Here is a 12,265-nt window from a genome sequence, read left to right on the forward strand (position 1 = left end):
TTTCCCCTAATTATCCAACCAGTTAAACATATGAGAAGTATGCTTTGAAAAGCAGATTCTAAACTTTTAAATGAAATGTTGACATACAGAATATGAATTTCAGTTTGATGGTTACATCGATGCCACTAAATGCAATATTGGGTTTTGCCTCAACTAATTCAGGTTTTGCATTTTCTCTCAACAGTTCCATGTGGACTGTTAGACATACTTCTACTTCATTATTATCAAGATTTATGTGTTTATAAACTGTCTTTGAGTTGTCAGCAGATTATTAGAAAGTCAAACCTTTGTCGTAATTGTATTTATGTTAATTGCAGTTATTACATATGTCTCCAAACACAGACTAAGTTCTCATTTGAGACAGCTTTTATAACTGTGTGGGTGTGAAGGTGCATAGCTTAGTGGTTAGGGATTTGGTTCGCGATCGCAAGGTTGTCAGTTTGATTCCTTATGATACATTTTGTCCTTGAGCAAGACACTTTAATTCACATTGCTCCAGTCAACTCAGGTAGCAAAAAGGAGTAGTACCTGTGCTTCAAAAGGCCAGCCTTATCTCAACATGTGTCACCCTCAATCTCCCTGAGACTATGCAAGAATATGCGTGTCTGTGGAGTACTCAGCCACTTGCGTGTTAGTTTCACGAGCTGGCTGTTCAGTAGATTGTATCAGCTGCAACACTCATTGGCCTAACTGATGGATTGCCAGTTTTCGGATTTGTTATCAATGTTCTATAAACAATTAAGCATCAAATAGATAACGAACTCGTGGTCACCATAACCACTGCTGAACATGTACAGGCATGCAGAACACAGGCAGCGGTGCAAGAGTGAAACAATAGTTTCTAACTTAGGAACAAGGTAGCAATTTTGAGGGAAGTGTGTAATTCGATATCATTGGCCCAATAGTTGAGCGGTCTTTTGTTTTATCAAACCCAGAGGTAAAGTTGACTTTGGTAGAATTCGATCTCAGATCATTAAGTGTCAGATAAAATACCTCAGTCTTTTGCCCGAGGCTTTAGAAACTACACACCAACAATATGTGTGTATGTGTGTGTGTGTGTGTGTGTGTGTGTGCATGTATGAATGTTTGTGCGTGTGTATGTGCATGTATGAATGTGTGTGTGTGTGTGTGTGTGTGTGTGTGTGTGTGTGTGTGTGTGTGTGCATTACATGATCATGTGATCGACCAGACTATCGGACATTGTTATACATCGCTGATCACAATGCTCTTTTCCTTGTTGTTAACTTTCGAATGATATGGTTAAAGCTATTTATTAAAAAAAACATTTTTTAAAAGTTACCTGCTCATTTTGATTTAGGTATTTTTTTAAATCTCCAACAGACAGAATTTTGTATTGAGATGTAGGAGCATTGTAGCAAAAACCATTTTTGAAATGCTTAACGAATTACCAATGGACATATTTTGTTCTTCATTTGAAAGTTTTCTTCTCTATGTATTAAGGACATTCACTACATATCTGTAATGCCCCATGAACCATTTTAATTATTATTTCTGAGATATTCAAATGAAACAGGACCCCCATTGCAAAGGACACAGTTTTCCAGTATTAATTCAGGTCAGACATGATTGTGTCATTCAGCATTGGTAGAACAGCATCTCTGGGCATTCTTTTTCCATTCTAGAAATGGTTTTACTTAGTACTCAACCAAGCAGTGTTTCAGAAAATAAATTACGGTGATGTAAGACACCAGTGTATGAATTGATCATCAACGTTTTCTAAAGACAGTCCTTAGTTTGCAGTCTCTAAAATGTAGCTGTGAGGTGACATCGAAGGGAAGAATAACATTTCTTTTGATATATGCGATATGGAAATCAAATACCGTGAAATTGACAGTCCATTTCAATATCATCAAAGATGTTAACTCTTGGAAATCCTGTATGTGGATTAAAGATGACTTCAAGAGGATCTAAGCTGGAATTTTCTATCAAATAAATAATGACATGCACAGTTTGTTGTTCATACAATTGGTAAAGCCCCTTTCAGTATCTGAATATACAACATGGTAAACCTTCTTCATAAACACAGCAGTGATGGATGAGTTATACAATAAAATACCTGACAATACCATTTTCACCAACCTCAGTTATCAACGGTGGTTTTTGTTGACATCAGATATTTTCACAAGTGGCACATTTCTTAATTCATGACTGCTTTTGACTGAACATTGCTCGAAGCATAGTTCACTTTTTCCTCATACAACCAATTTGCATATTTTTCTAAATAAAAAACATTTCTATCCAATAAATGCATAATCATAAATATACAATTTGCTTTCACAAAATTTCCTTATTTGAGCAGGTGATACACATCAACAATACTTGGTTCTATTTAGTAAGGAATACCAACTGTTAAAAGGTGACATTGTGTTGTGTAGAATGAAGTTCTCACATGTTTTGAGTGAAATATTTCTTAACTGCAATTGTTCCAACATTTTTGTTATATAGAATGGATGATGTATGTCCTCAATGAGCCATACTGGAATTTAATCATCTCCAATATTTTGGTCACTTTGACTATGCTTATTGATCTTACAAAACGAGGAAACTCGTTACAAAGATGATGCAACAACATTTTTAAAAAAAGCCCAGAGGAATTTTGACATAAATCTGGTCAATTCCTTTCATTTCATTCATTATTGGTCACGCATTTTAGTAAAATACTGTCTTTTATCTACTTCCGATCTTTTACTAATAACACAGGCATTATATCTCCACTATTAGTGTTTGATTGAAATAAAACTTATCACCTTCATATCATCACGATCATCACAGTTTTATAATTTCTTCATCTTAGATGTTATTGTGAAATATCTTAACCAGACATTAATGAGGTCAAGCTCAGTAAGCATTGTTTTAAATCTTGTTGGTGTTGCCAGTGTTAGGATATGAATAATTCAGAATGACCAAAGTTCAACAGCGATTGAATACTCAGATAGAAAATACCACATAACTTAAGTTCAGTATAGCTTGTATGAAAAGATGTTCGAACTGTTGTGTGTTAAGGATCTCTTCTCTTAATCTGTTGTCTATCTGATCTCCTTAACCACACAGCACTGATTATCCAGACAAATATCTTGATCTGTGTGTGTGTGTGTATGGGTATGTGTGCAGGTAAGTTTCAACTATATATATATATATATATATATATATATATATATATAAATATATACATGTGTATGTATATAAATATATATATATGTGTATATATATATATATATATATATATATATATATATATATATATATATATATATATATATATATACAATGTTAATTCTCTAAATGAAGTATTAACAGTAACTGCACGATAAAGTGTAGTATATTGCCACTTAAGTGTGGCTGACCCCTAGGGGTGGATGTTACTGTTGCTTTTAGCCCCAGGAGGACATCTCCTCCAGCTGCTGGTCGCGGTGAGAGGGATAACTCCCTTGGCAAACAGGACACAGTCGTGTGTCGATAAGCCAGCTGGAGGAGATGTCCTCCTGGGGCTAAAAGCAACAGTAACATCCACCCCTAGGGGTCAGCCACACTTAAGTGGCAATATACTACACTATATATATATATATATATATATATATATATATATATATATATAAATATATATGTTTGTGTATGTGTGCATGTGTATATATACATACACACATATGCATGCACAAACACCCATACACTCACGCACGCACTCACGCACACACACACACACACACACACACACACACACACACATGTATATTCATTAGTGACAGAAGTAGAGTGGCAAGCTGGCAGAATCGTTAGCATGCTAGTCGAAATGACTAGAAGTATTTCACCTATCGCTACATTCTGAGATCAAATTCTGCCGTGGCCAACTTTACCTTTTATCCTTTCATTGATGAGAGGATATGGATTAGCATAGTCCTTTGCAACACTTCAGGTCTCTCTAATTCCTGATATATCCAAGAAATGGAGGTTAAAACAGCAATGGTGAGGTTTGATTTGAGGCTGATTTGATGCTGCTGTTTCGGGCAGAGATGGACAATTACAAAAGGAGGTTTGTCACTCTTTGGTTCCATGCGGTTGTTGCTGCTCTTGATGATGCTGATGATGATGAAGATGATGGTGAGAATAATGGTGACGACAGTGAAGGTGATGATGACAACAATTATAATGATGATGAAGAGGAGGAGAAGGACACAGAGTATGTCAACGACGATGAGGATAACAATGATGATAAAGTGGAGGAGAAGGATGATGATGACAATGATGATGATGTGGCCGGTGACAATGAGATTTGTTGGGAGTGATGGTAATGCTGATGATGATGGAAATGATGATGTTGATGATGATGATGAACATGACCATGATGACCATGATGATGTGGATGACCACGGTGATGATATTGTTGATGATGATGATGATGATGTTAATGATGAGGATGAGGATCTGAATGATGATGATGGTGATGATGATGATAGTGGTGATGGTCGTGGTGGTGGTTATGATGATGATGAGGATGCAATGGCATCAACTAAATATAACGCTATTCATTCTAGACAGAGGCATCTAGAGTTCTCTGATCTATCACACTCGACAAACTCTGTCAGGTTTTAAGTAGAAGGCATTGATTTACATACATAAATACGAAAACATGCACACATATATACATACACACTTACAGAGATAGATAGATAGATAGATAGATAGAGAGAGAGAGAGAGAGAGAGAGAGAGAGATAGAGAGAGAGAGAGAGAGAGAGAGAGAGAGACATACACATTCACTACATATATACGAATAAATATATAAATATATATACAGAAATAATCACATATATACATTCATATATGCATACATACATAAATACATGCACACATACATATATATATATATATATATATATATATATATTTATATACATACACACATATATATATGTATATATTTATGTATATGTATACAGACACTCACATTCATCCATTTTCACACACACACACACACACACACACACACACACACACACACACACACACATATATACATACATACATAGGGAGAGTCATAGACACACACACACACACACACGGATATATAAGCATACAAATATTCTTCTCACTTGTTATTATCCGTGTTAAGATGAATATGCAAATGAAATCGAAATGAAATAATTTAAAAGTCATCAGAGAATTAATCCTGACATTTTATTAATTAAGCAATTTTATAATTCAGTCAGAATAGTTTGCCTCAATAAGAAGGCGAACAAGTTTATTAAGTTATTTTCCTGTTTTGATATACATATAATATTAATTAACCATACCATATATTCAAATAAACGAAATCGCAAATAAAAGCAAAATGAGGCAATTTAATAATAGCTCGAAGTTTCCCTTTGCTGAAACGAAATGGAATTCAGATTCCCTTTTGGAAGTTGGAGAGTGTGGGGAGAAGATGATGACGGAGAGGAGTTATGAGGAGTAAGAGGTTTCTGTGAAATTACAAAGCTGTGGCGCTCTATGAATATTCAAAATGGTATTCAAAGAGATTAGAAGAAAAAGAAGGAAAACAAGATGAAAGAAAAGGTGAAGAAGTAAGAGGAGAAGGAGGAAGAGAAGGGGGAAATGGAGGAAGAAGTAGACGAGGATGAGTTATAAGTCATTAGAAACTGATTGTACATATTTCACAGAAGTAAGGCAATTTTACTTCTTTAACGAAATTCTAAAACAGTTTTGGCAATTTCTATGCACATATTTTTGCCGTATATATATGTGCATATTAATAAACATGCACACACACAAAACAGGTCTCTTTCAGTTTCCAGTCTAGCAAATCAATTCATAAGGATTTTGTTGGTCCAGGGTTGTGGTAGAAGACACTTGCCCAAGGTGCTTCAAAGTGTGACTCAACCTGAAATCATACGGTTGAGAAGCAATCTTTTTAACCACACAGCTATGCCTGGTTGATATAGCCAAGAACATGATTAATGGCGTCAAGACAGGGAAAGCAGCTTGACCATCACAATAAGTCACTGAAATGCTTAAAGAACCTGGCAAAGTGGACCCCTTGCTAGTCCTTCAAATTATCAAATCAACTTGATACCACAAGAAAATACCATTTTCCTTCATCAAAATCTTTGGTGTCACACAATCCTTTTGTTTCTATCCAATCTCCTTACCAACAATCCTCATGTACCTGCTTATCAACCTCTCTTCCATTATTTCTTTTCCTCTTTTATCACTCTCTAAGCCCTACTACTCTGGTTCTTTTCTGCTTTTACTCTTCCATTATCAACTCGATCTGGCACTCCTCCCTCTTAGATGAGTGAGAAAAATAGGAGCTCACATACAAAGATAACATTAAGAAGGCTGACTTTTTTTACTAGTGGTGTTCGTAAAAATGAAAGAATGTGCAGGGACAAAGCAGATTCTCTTTTGTTGGCCCAACGATAGAATGTACCTAGTATACTTTATAAAGCGGTTGGAAATGAGAAAGATATTCAACCATAAAACGATGTCAAAACACAATATAAGAGTTGAAGAATTAGTGTGAACACGATGTTTTGGTGACCTGGTAAGTGAGCTTTCTCTGTCTGCCTCATTTAGTAAATATTCAATTGTAATGTATAATACTTAGCATACATATTAGAACAGAAATGTAAATATTATTATTATGTGATGAAGGCTTTGAAATTGCCATAATTAAAGAATGACAAACAGTTGAAATACTCGTTCCTTCTGGCATTTTTATAATTTATATACTCCTCATGAAATAATCTCATCGATAAGATCTCCTGGATTGCAGCTGCATAGAATTACTCAAGAGCCAGATTTGTTCCATGATACTTCTCTGATATTGTAGATTTGTTGCGAAAGACAACCCACCTATCACCTTCTTGCCTTTTTTTCACATCATGCATCATGAATCATCATCATCATCATCATCATCATCATCATCATCATCATCGTTTAACGTCCGCTTTCCATGCTAGCATGGGTTGGACGATTTGACTGAGGACTGGTGAAACCGGATGGCAACACCAGGCTCCAATCTAATTTGGCAGAGTTTCTACAGCTGGATGCCCTTCCTAACGCCAACCACTCAGAGAGTGTAGTGGGTGCTTTTACGTGCCACCCGCACAAGCCAGTCCAGGGGCACTGGCAACAATCTCACTCGAAAATCCTACGGGAGCCAGTCAGGCGGTACTGGCAACGGCCACGCTCAAAATGGTGCATCTCATGTGCCACCCGCACAAGAGCCAGTCCAGGGGCACTGGCAACGATCTTACTTGGCTTGCCGGGTCTTCTCACGCACAGCACATTTCCAAAGGTCTCAGTCAGTAGTCATCGCCTCGGTGAGGCCCAATGTACGAAGGTCTTGCCTCACCACCTCAGCCCAGGTCTTCCTGGGCCTACCTCTTCCACGGGTTCCCTCAACTGTTAGGGTGTGGCACTTTTTCACGCAGCTATCCTCATCCATTCTCACCACATGTCCATACCAGCGCAATCGTCTCTCTTGCACACCACAACTGATGCTTCTAATGTTCAGCTTTTCTCTCAAGATACTTACACTCTGACGGGTATTCACATTGACATTACACATCCAACAGAGCATACTGGCTTCATTCCTTGCGAGCTTACGTATGTCCTCAGCAGTTACAGCCCATGTTTCACTGCCATGTAGCATGGCTGTTCGTACGCATGCGTCATACAGTCTGCCTTTTACTCTGAGTGAGAGTCCCTTTGTCGCCAGCAGGGGTAAGAGCTCTCTAAACTTTTCCCAGGCTATTCTTATTCTAGCAGCTACACTTTCAGCGCACCCACCCCCACTACTAACTTGGTCGCCCTGGAGATATATTATTCATATCTACTTCAGTACCTGAGTTAGAAAACAATCTGTCAGATATTTTTCTCTGTATTTGTAGTGTGTAGAATAATTTTCTATGTTTCCTCTAAGTGAAAGCTAACAGCAAGAAAAACAGCGCCACTTAATATGGCTCACTGTACTAATCTTTGAAGACTTGAAAATAAATTCAAAAAGAACACTAAACAGAATTTTAAAAACTAAACAAGAATTAACAAAGAAACAGACAAACTCTCAAGTAGATTTGATAGCGGAAAATGTAAATTTGTATACAAACAAAAGGAAGAACCAAAACAGCAACAACAATGTACAAGCACCTGTCGTCAAATAAATAGAGAAAATGACAGCAGTCTTAGCTTTGCTTACACTGCTGTTGCTAACAATCAATTTCTAAAAGTGAACTGAGAAGATATCCACTTGGCAGAATTTAGCAACCATCAAAGCAGCATCTTTGCCAGAGTCCGAATGGGGTAAACAGAAACGTTCCTTAACTAGGCATTGATAAAAGTGAAACAGGCTTTGTCAGGAATTAAAAGAAAACAATTTGATGTAATACTGTGTGATGTATGAGTATACCTTAGCACTTCACAACCATCTCTCTCTTGCTCTCTCTTGCACTCTTGCTGTTTCCCACTCTCCCACTCTCTCTCTCTCTTTCTCTTTCTCTCTCTCTCTCTCTCTCTCTCTCTCTCTCTCTCTCTCTCTCTCTCTCTCTCTCTTTCCTTTGCTCTTCTTTCTGGCTGGGTAACCATATATCTCCTCTATAGCAACACACCTGTTTCTACCCTCATTCTTGATTCTCTCTCTCTCTCTCTCTCTCTCTCTCTCTCTCTCTCCCTCTCTCTCTCTCTCTCTCTCTCCCTCTCTCTCTCTCTCTCTCTCTCTCTCTCTCTCTCTCTCTCTCTCACTTTCTTGAATAATAATAATATTAAAGTTGTTGTATATTGTCAACTCAATGTGACAATCCCAATAAGGGAATATACTACTGTTGTTTAGCCCTAGGAAGCTGGACCGCTTCCTGTCGGCCTTGACACAATCACTTGTGTCCTTATGTTTGCGAGGGGGAGACAAACTCCTCCACCCAGCCCAGTCAGCATTCAGGGACATGTTTCTGAGTCTTTGCTCGTCATCCTAATAATATTAATAATAATATTAATATCGAAAAATACCTTAGGAATGAGAACCCAGGTTCGAAATTTCCCCAAGACACCTGATGAACAATATTTTTGTGATGAAACTGATGAAATGTTTCAAAGGAAATAATAATGATGTAATGTCATGTTGAGAAGCATAAATAAAGACGGAACAATTTAAAAGACATCTGATTATTGATGAAGAACAACCTACTGAAATAGGATAACAAAAAGATTACCTGGTCAGAGAATGCAGGATGCTGCATAGCATGACTGACTGAAAATATGCTATTCGGTGCAAAAGGTTCCAAACAAGGAAAGACAAATGGAACAGAGTCATGTAAAGCTCTAATACAATATAAGCTGCCTTTTAAGCCACGTTTGAGGAGGATAATCCATTTGTTTCTCATTTGCTTAAATATCTTTTTAACTGTATCTGTGTTTTTAATAATCATCTATAAATTTCCTGTTAACTTGTGTAGCTTTAAAAATTTGTACCATGTTTTTATTGTCTAATATCTCTGCCCCCTTTCCTCATTTATATAATTTAGTGGCCATTTATCCCTAGGTGCTTGGTTACACCTTTGTGTTAATCTACGGTGTTTTATTCTACCTATGAATGGACCCTTCTGGCAATAACAAAGAAAAAATTATCATGCTGTTGTTGTTGTTGTTGTTGTTGTTGTTGCAGTTGCTGTTATTCACGGTTCGAGAAATACATCAGGAGTTAATAAATACAATGTGAGAATGCACCAACAATATTTACAGATGCTCTGCACAACCACTGCTGCTCTTACATTCTGAAACGATCCAATTTCTACTACTACTACTACTACTACTACTACTACGACTACTACTACTACTACTACTAGCATTACTGTTTTCTTTGTATTATACTGCTGCGAAAGAAAGGCCATACCTGAAACATGTGAGGTTATAAGTTCATATATCTAACTGTCCTTATGATATTACATCTATCTCCTTTCTCTTGAAATTACAAACATGTATTCTCAATACACGTATATCATTTCCCATGGGTGAAACATGAAAACAATCCTTCTTCCCCTGATAAGTGTCCATTTATAATATTATACACATTTCTATTAAATCTAACCGATACATAAATAAGAATGGTTATGTTTCATTTACTCTATCCGCCACCCACTCACTCCGCTACTCTCAATCTCTCTCACACACACACATATATATATCAATAATACATATTCTCATTGATATATATATATATATATATATATATATATATATATATATATATATATATATATATATATATGCGATTCTTACATTTCACATTGATATTCTGCTTTTTCACATACATATTGCTATTTATTCATATTTTTCTCTTTACATGTCTTTTTTCTTTTTCTATATTCTACACAAATACACATCTAAACACAATCTTCTATGGCCTTTTTATGTTTATTTCCCTCTCACTCTCTTCTCTCTCTCTCTCCCTCTCTCTTTCTCTCTCTCACACACACATACACACACACATGATCTCTCCTTTTCTCTTTCCATATATTCTGTCTGCATGTGTTTGTGTGTGCGTGTATGAGTGTGTGAATAAGCACATCTGTATCAAGAGAGAGAGAGAGAGAGAGATAGTGAGAGAGAGAGACAGTGAGAGAGAGAGACAGTGAGAGAGAGAGACAGTGAGAGAGAAAGACAGTGAGAGAGAGAAAGAGATAGTGAGAGAGTGATAGTAAAATTGAGAGAAAGTGAGAGAGAGGGAGTAATAAGAGGACAAGATAAGATTGTATTTGCTTGTGTGTGTTTGTGTGAGACACATATATCATCATCATCATCGACATTTTTCCTGTTTTATTGATTGGCCAAGTCACCACAGACCGTGTCCATTCCATTCTGAGTTACTTCCCCCTATCTAGGAGAGAGGTATCTCAACAGGCAATGTCACAATGGTACATTCCATTATTGGCAATGCTTTCTATGACTGGATACCTTTCCTATGACCAACCACTTCACAGAATACTCTGGGCACAAATACAAAGGCAGTTGTCATCTCCTCGACCAGCTAAAATGTCTCAAGCTGTCTTTTATTAAACGAAAGAACCTATATGTGTGTGTATGTATGTATGTATGTATGTATGTATGTATGTATGTATGTATGTGTGCATATACATATGTAGACACACACACACACATATAGCACAGTATTCTGAGAGATGGATGACAACAACTTAAGTTCTATGTGTAAAGAAAAACATTTGATTTGACCAAATCCAAGCCATCACCAATTCTTCCTTCTATCATCAGGATGCTTTCATGTGCGCATCAAGTTGACTGTCATTGCTGCAGATGAATTATTGTGACGTGAACAGATATGTGTGAGTGAAGGTCTGTTTTGCTTCCAAGCAGCGGCAATTGTCACTCAATGCTCTTCACTAAGAAAATTGCTTGCTATTCAGATGTATTGTTATGTTTCAATTATTTGAGTGTTTGTCGTTTTTACTGGTGCTTGTATTGTTGTACATGGATGAGATTTCTAAGCAGATTTCAAAAGTAATCTAATGATGTGGGTGTTATTATATAAAGCTGTTGATATTTGTGTTACATTTGTTCTGTGTATATAGCAGATGTAAAATGTTTGTTGCTACTTTGGTATAAGAGTTGTTTTCCAAATGGATAGGATGAATTTTTCTTTATGGCTACATCTAGTGAAAATATCTGTTCTGAAATTCAAATATTTGATTTAAGCAGGATATACCGTATCTGACCGCATCTTTGATGCTTTTGAGTGTGGGTTTGATTTTTTAAAGAGCCTCCATTGGCTACTGTAGCCAATGTTACTATCAAATATCTTCCTATGAATTTGAAACTTATGTCATTGTCAACAAGAAGAGAAGAGGCCTAGCGAATCATGCATGTACCCCCATTACATCATTTTCATCTACTAATTACTCCAGCGTACAGGAGCTATAGAGATAGAATGGGGCATGCCAACGCTAGGCTGAAACAGCTGTAAGTTTCTGTCTCTTCTCCAATTGCTAAATGTCCTTTATATTTGTAGCCTTAATTGTTAATATGACATGGTATGTCATAAGTATTTATATATTGTGGGTTTTGTCAATTTAGTTATAAAATAAACAGATTAATCAACGGAATACATTGTCTGCAAGTCGATAGATACCACATATTCTCCTCCATTTTCTCATTTATATATATATATATATATATATATATGTATATATATATATATATATATATATATATATATATATATATATATATATATATATATATAT

Source organism: Octopus bimaculoides, chromosome 5 (genome assembly GCF_046866305.1).
Source record: "Octopus bimaculoides isolate indiv1 chromosome 5, ASM4686630v1, whole genome shotgun sequence".
Classification (NCBI taxonomy): domain Eukaryota; kingdom Metazoa; phylum Mollusca; class Cephalopoda; order Octopoda; family Octopodidae; genus Octopus; species Octopus bimaculoides.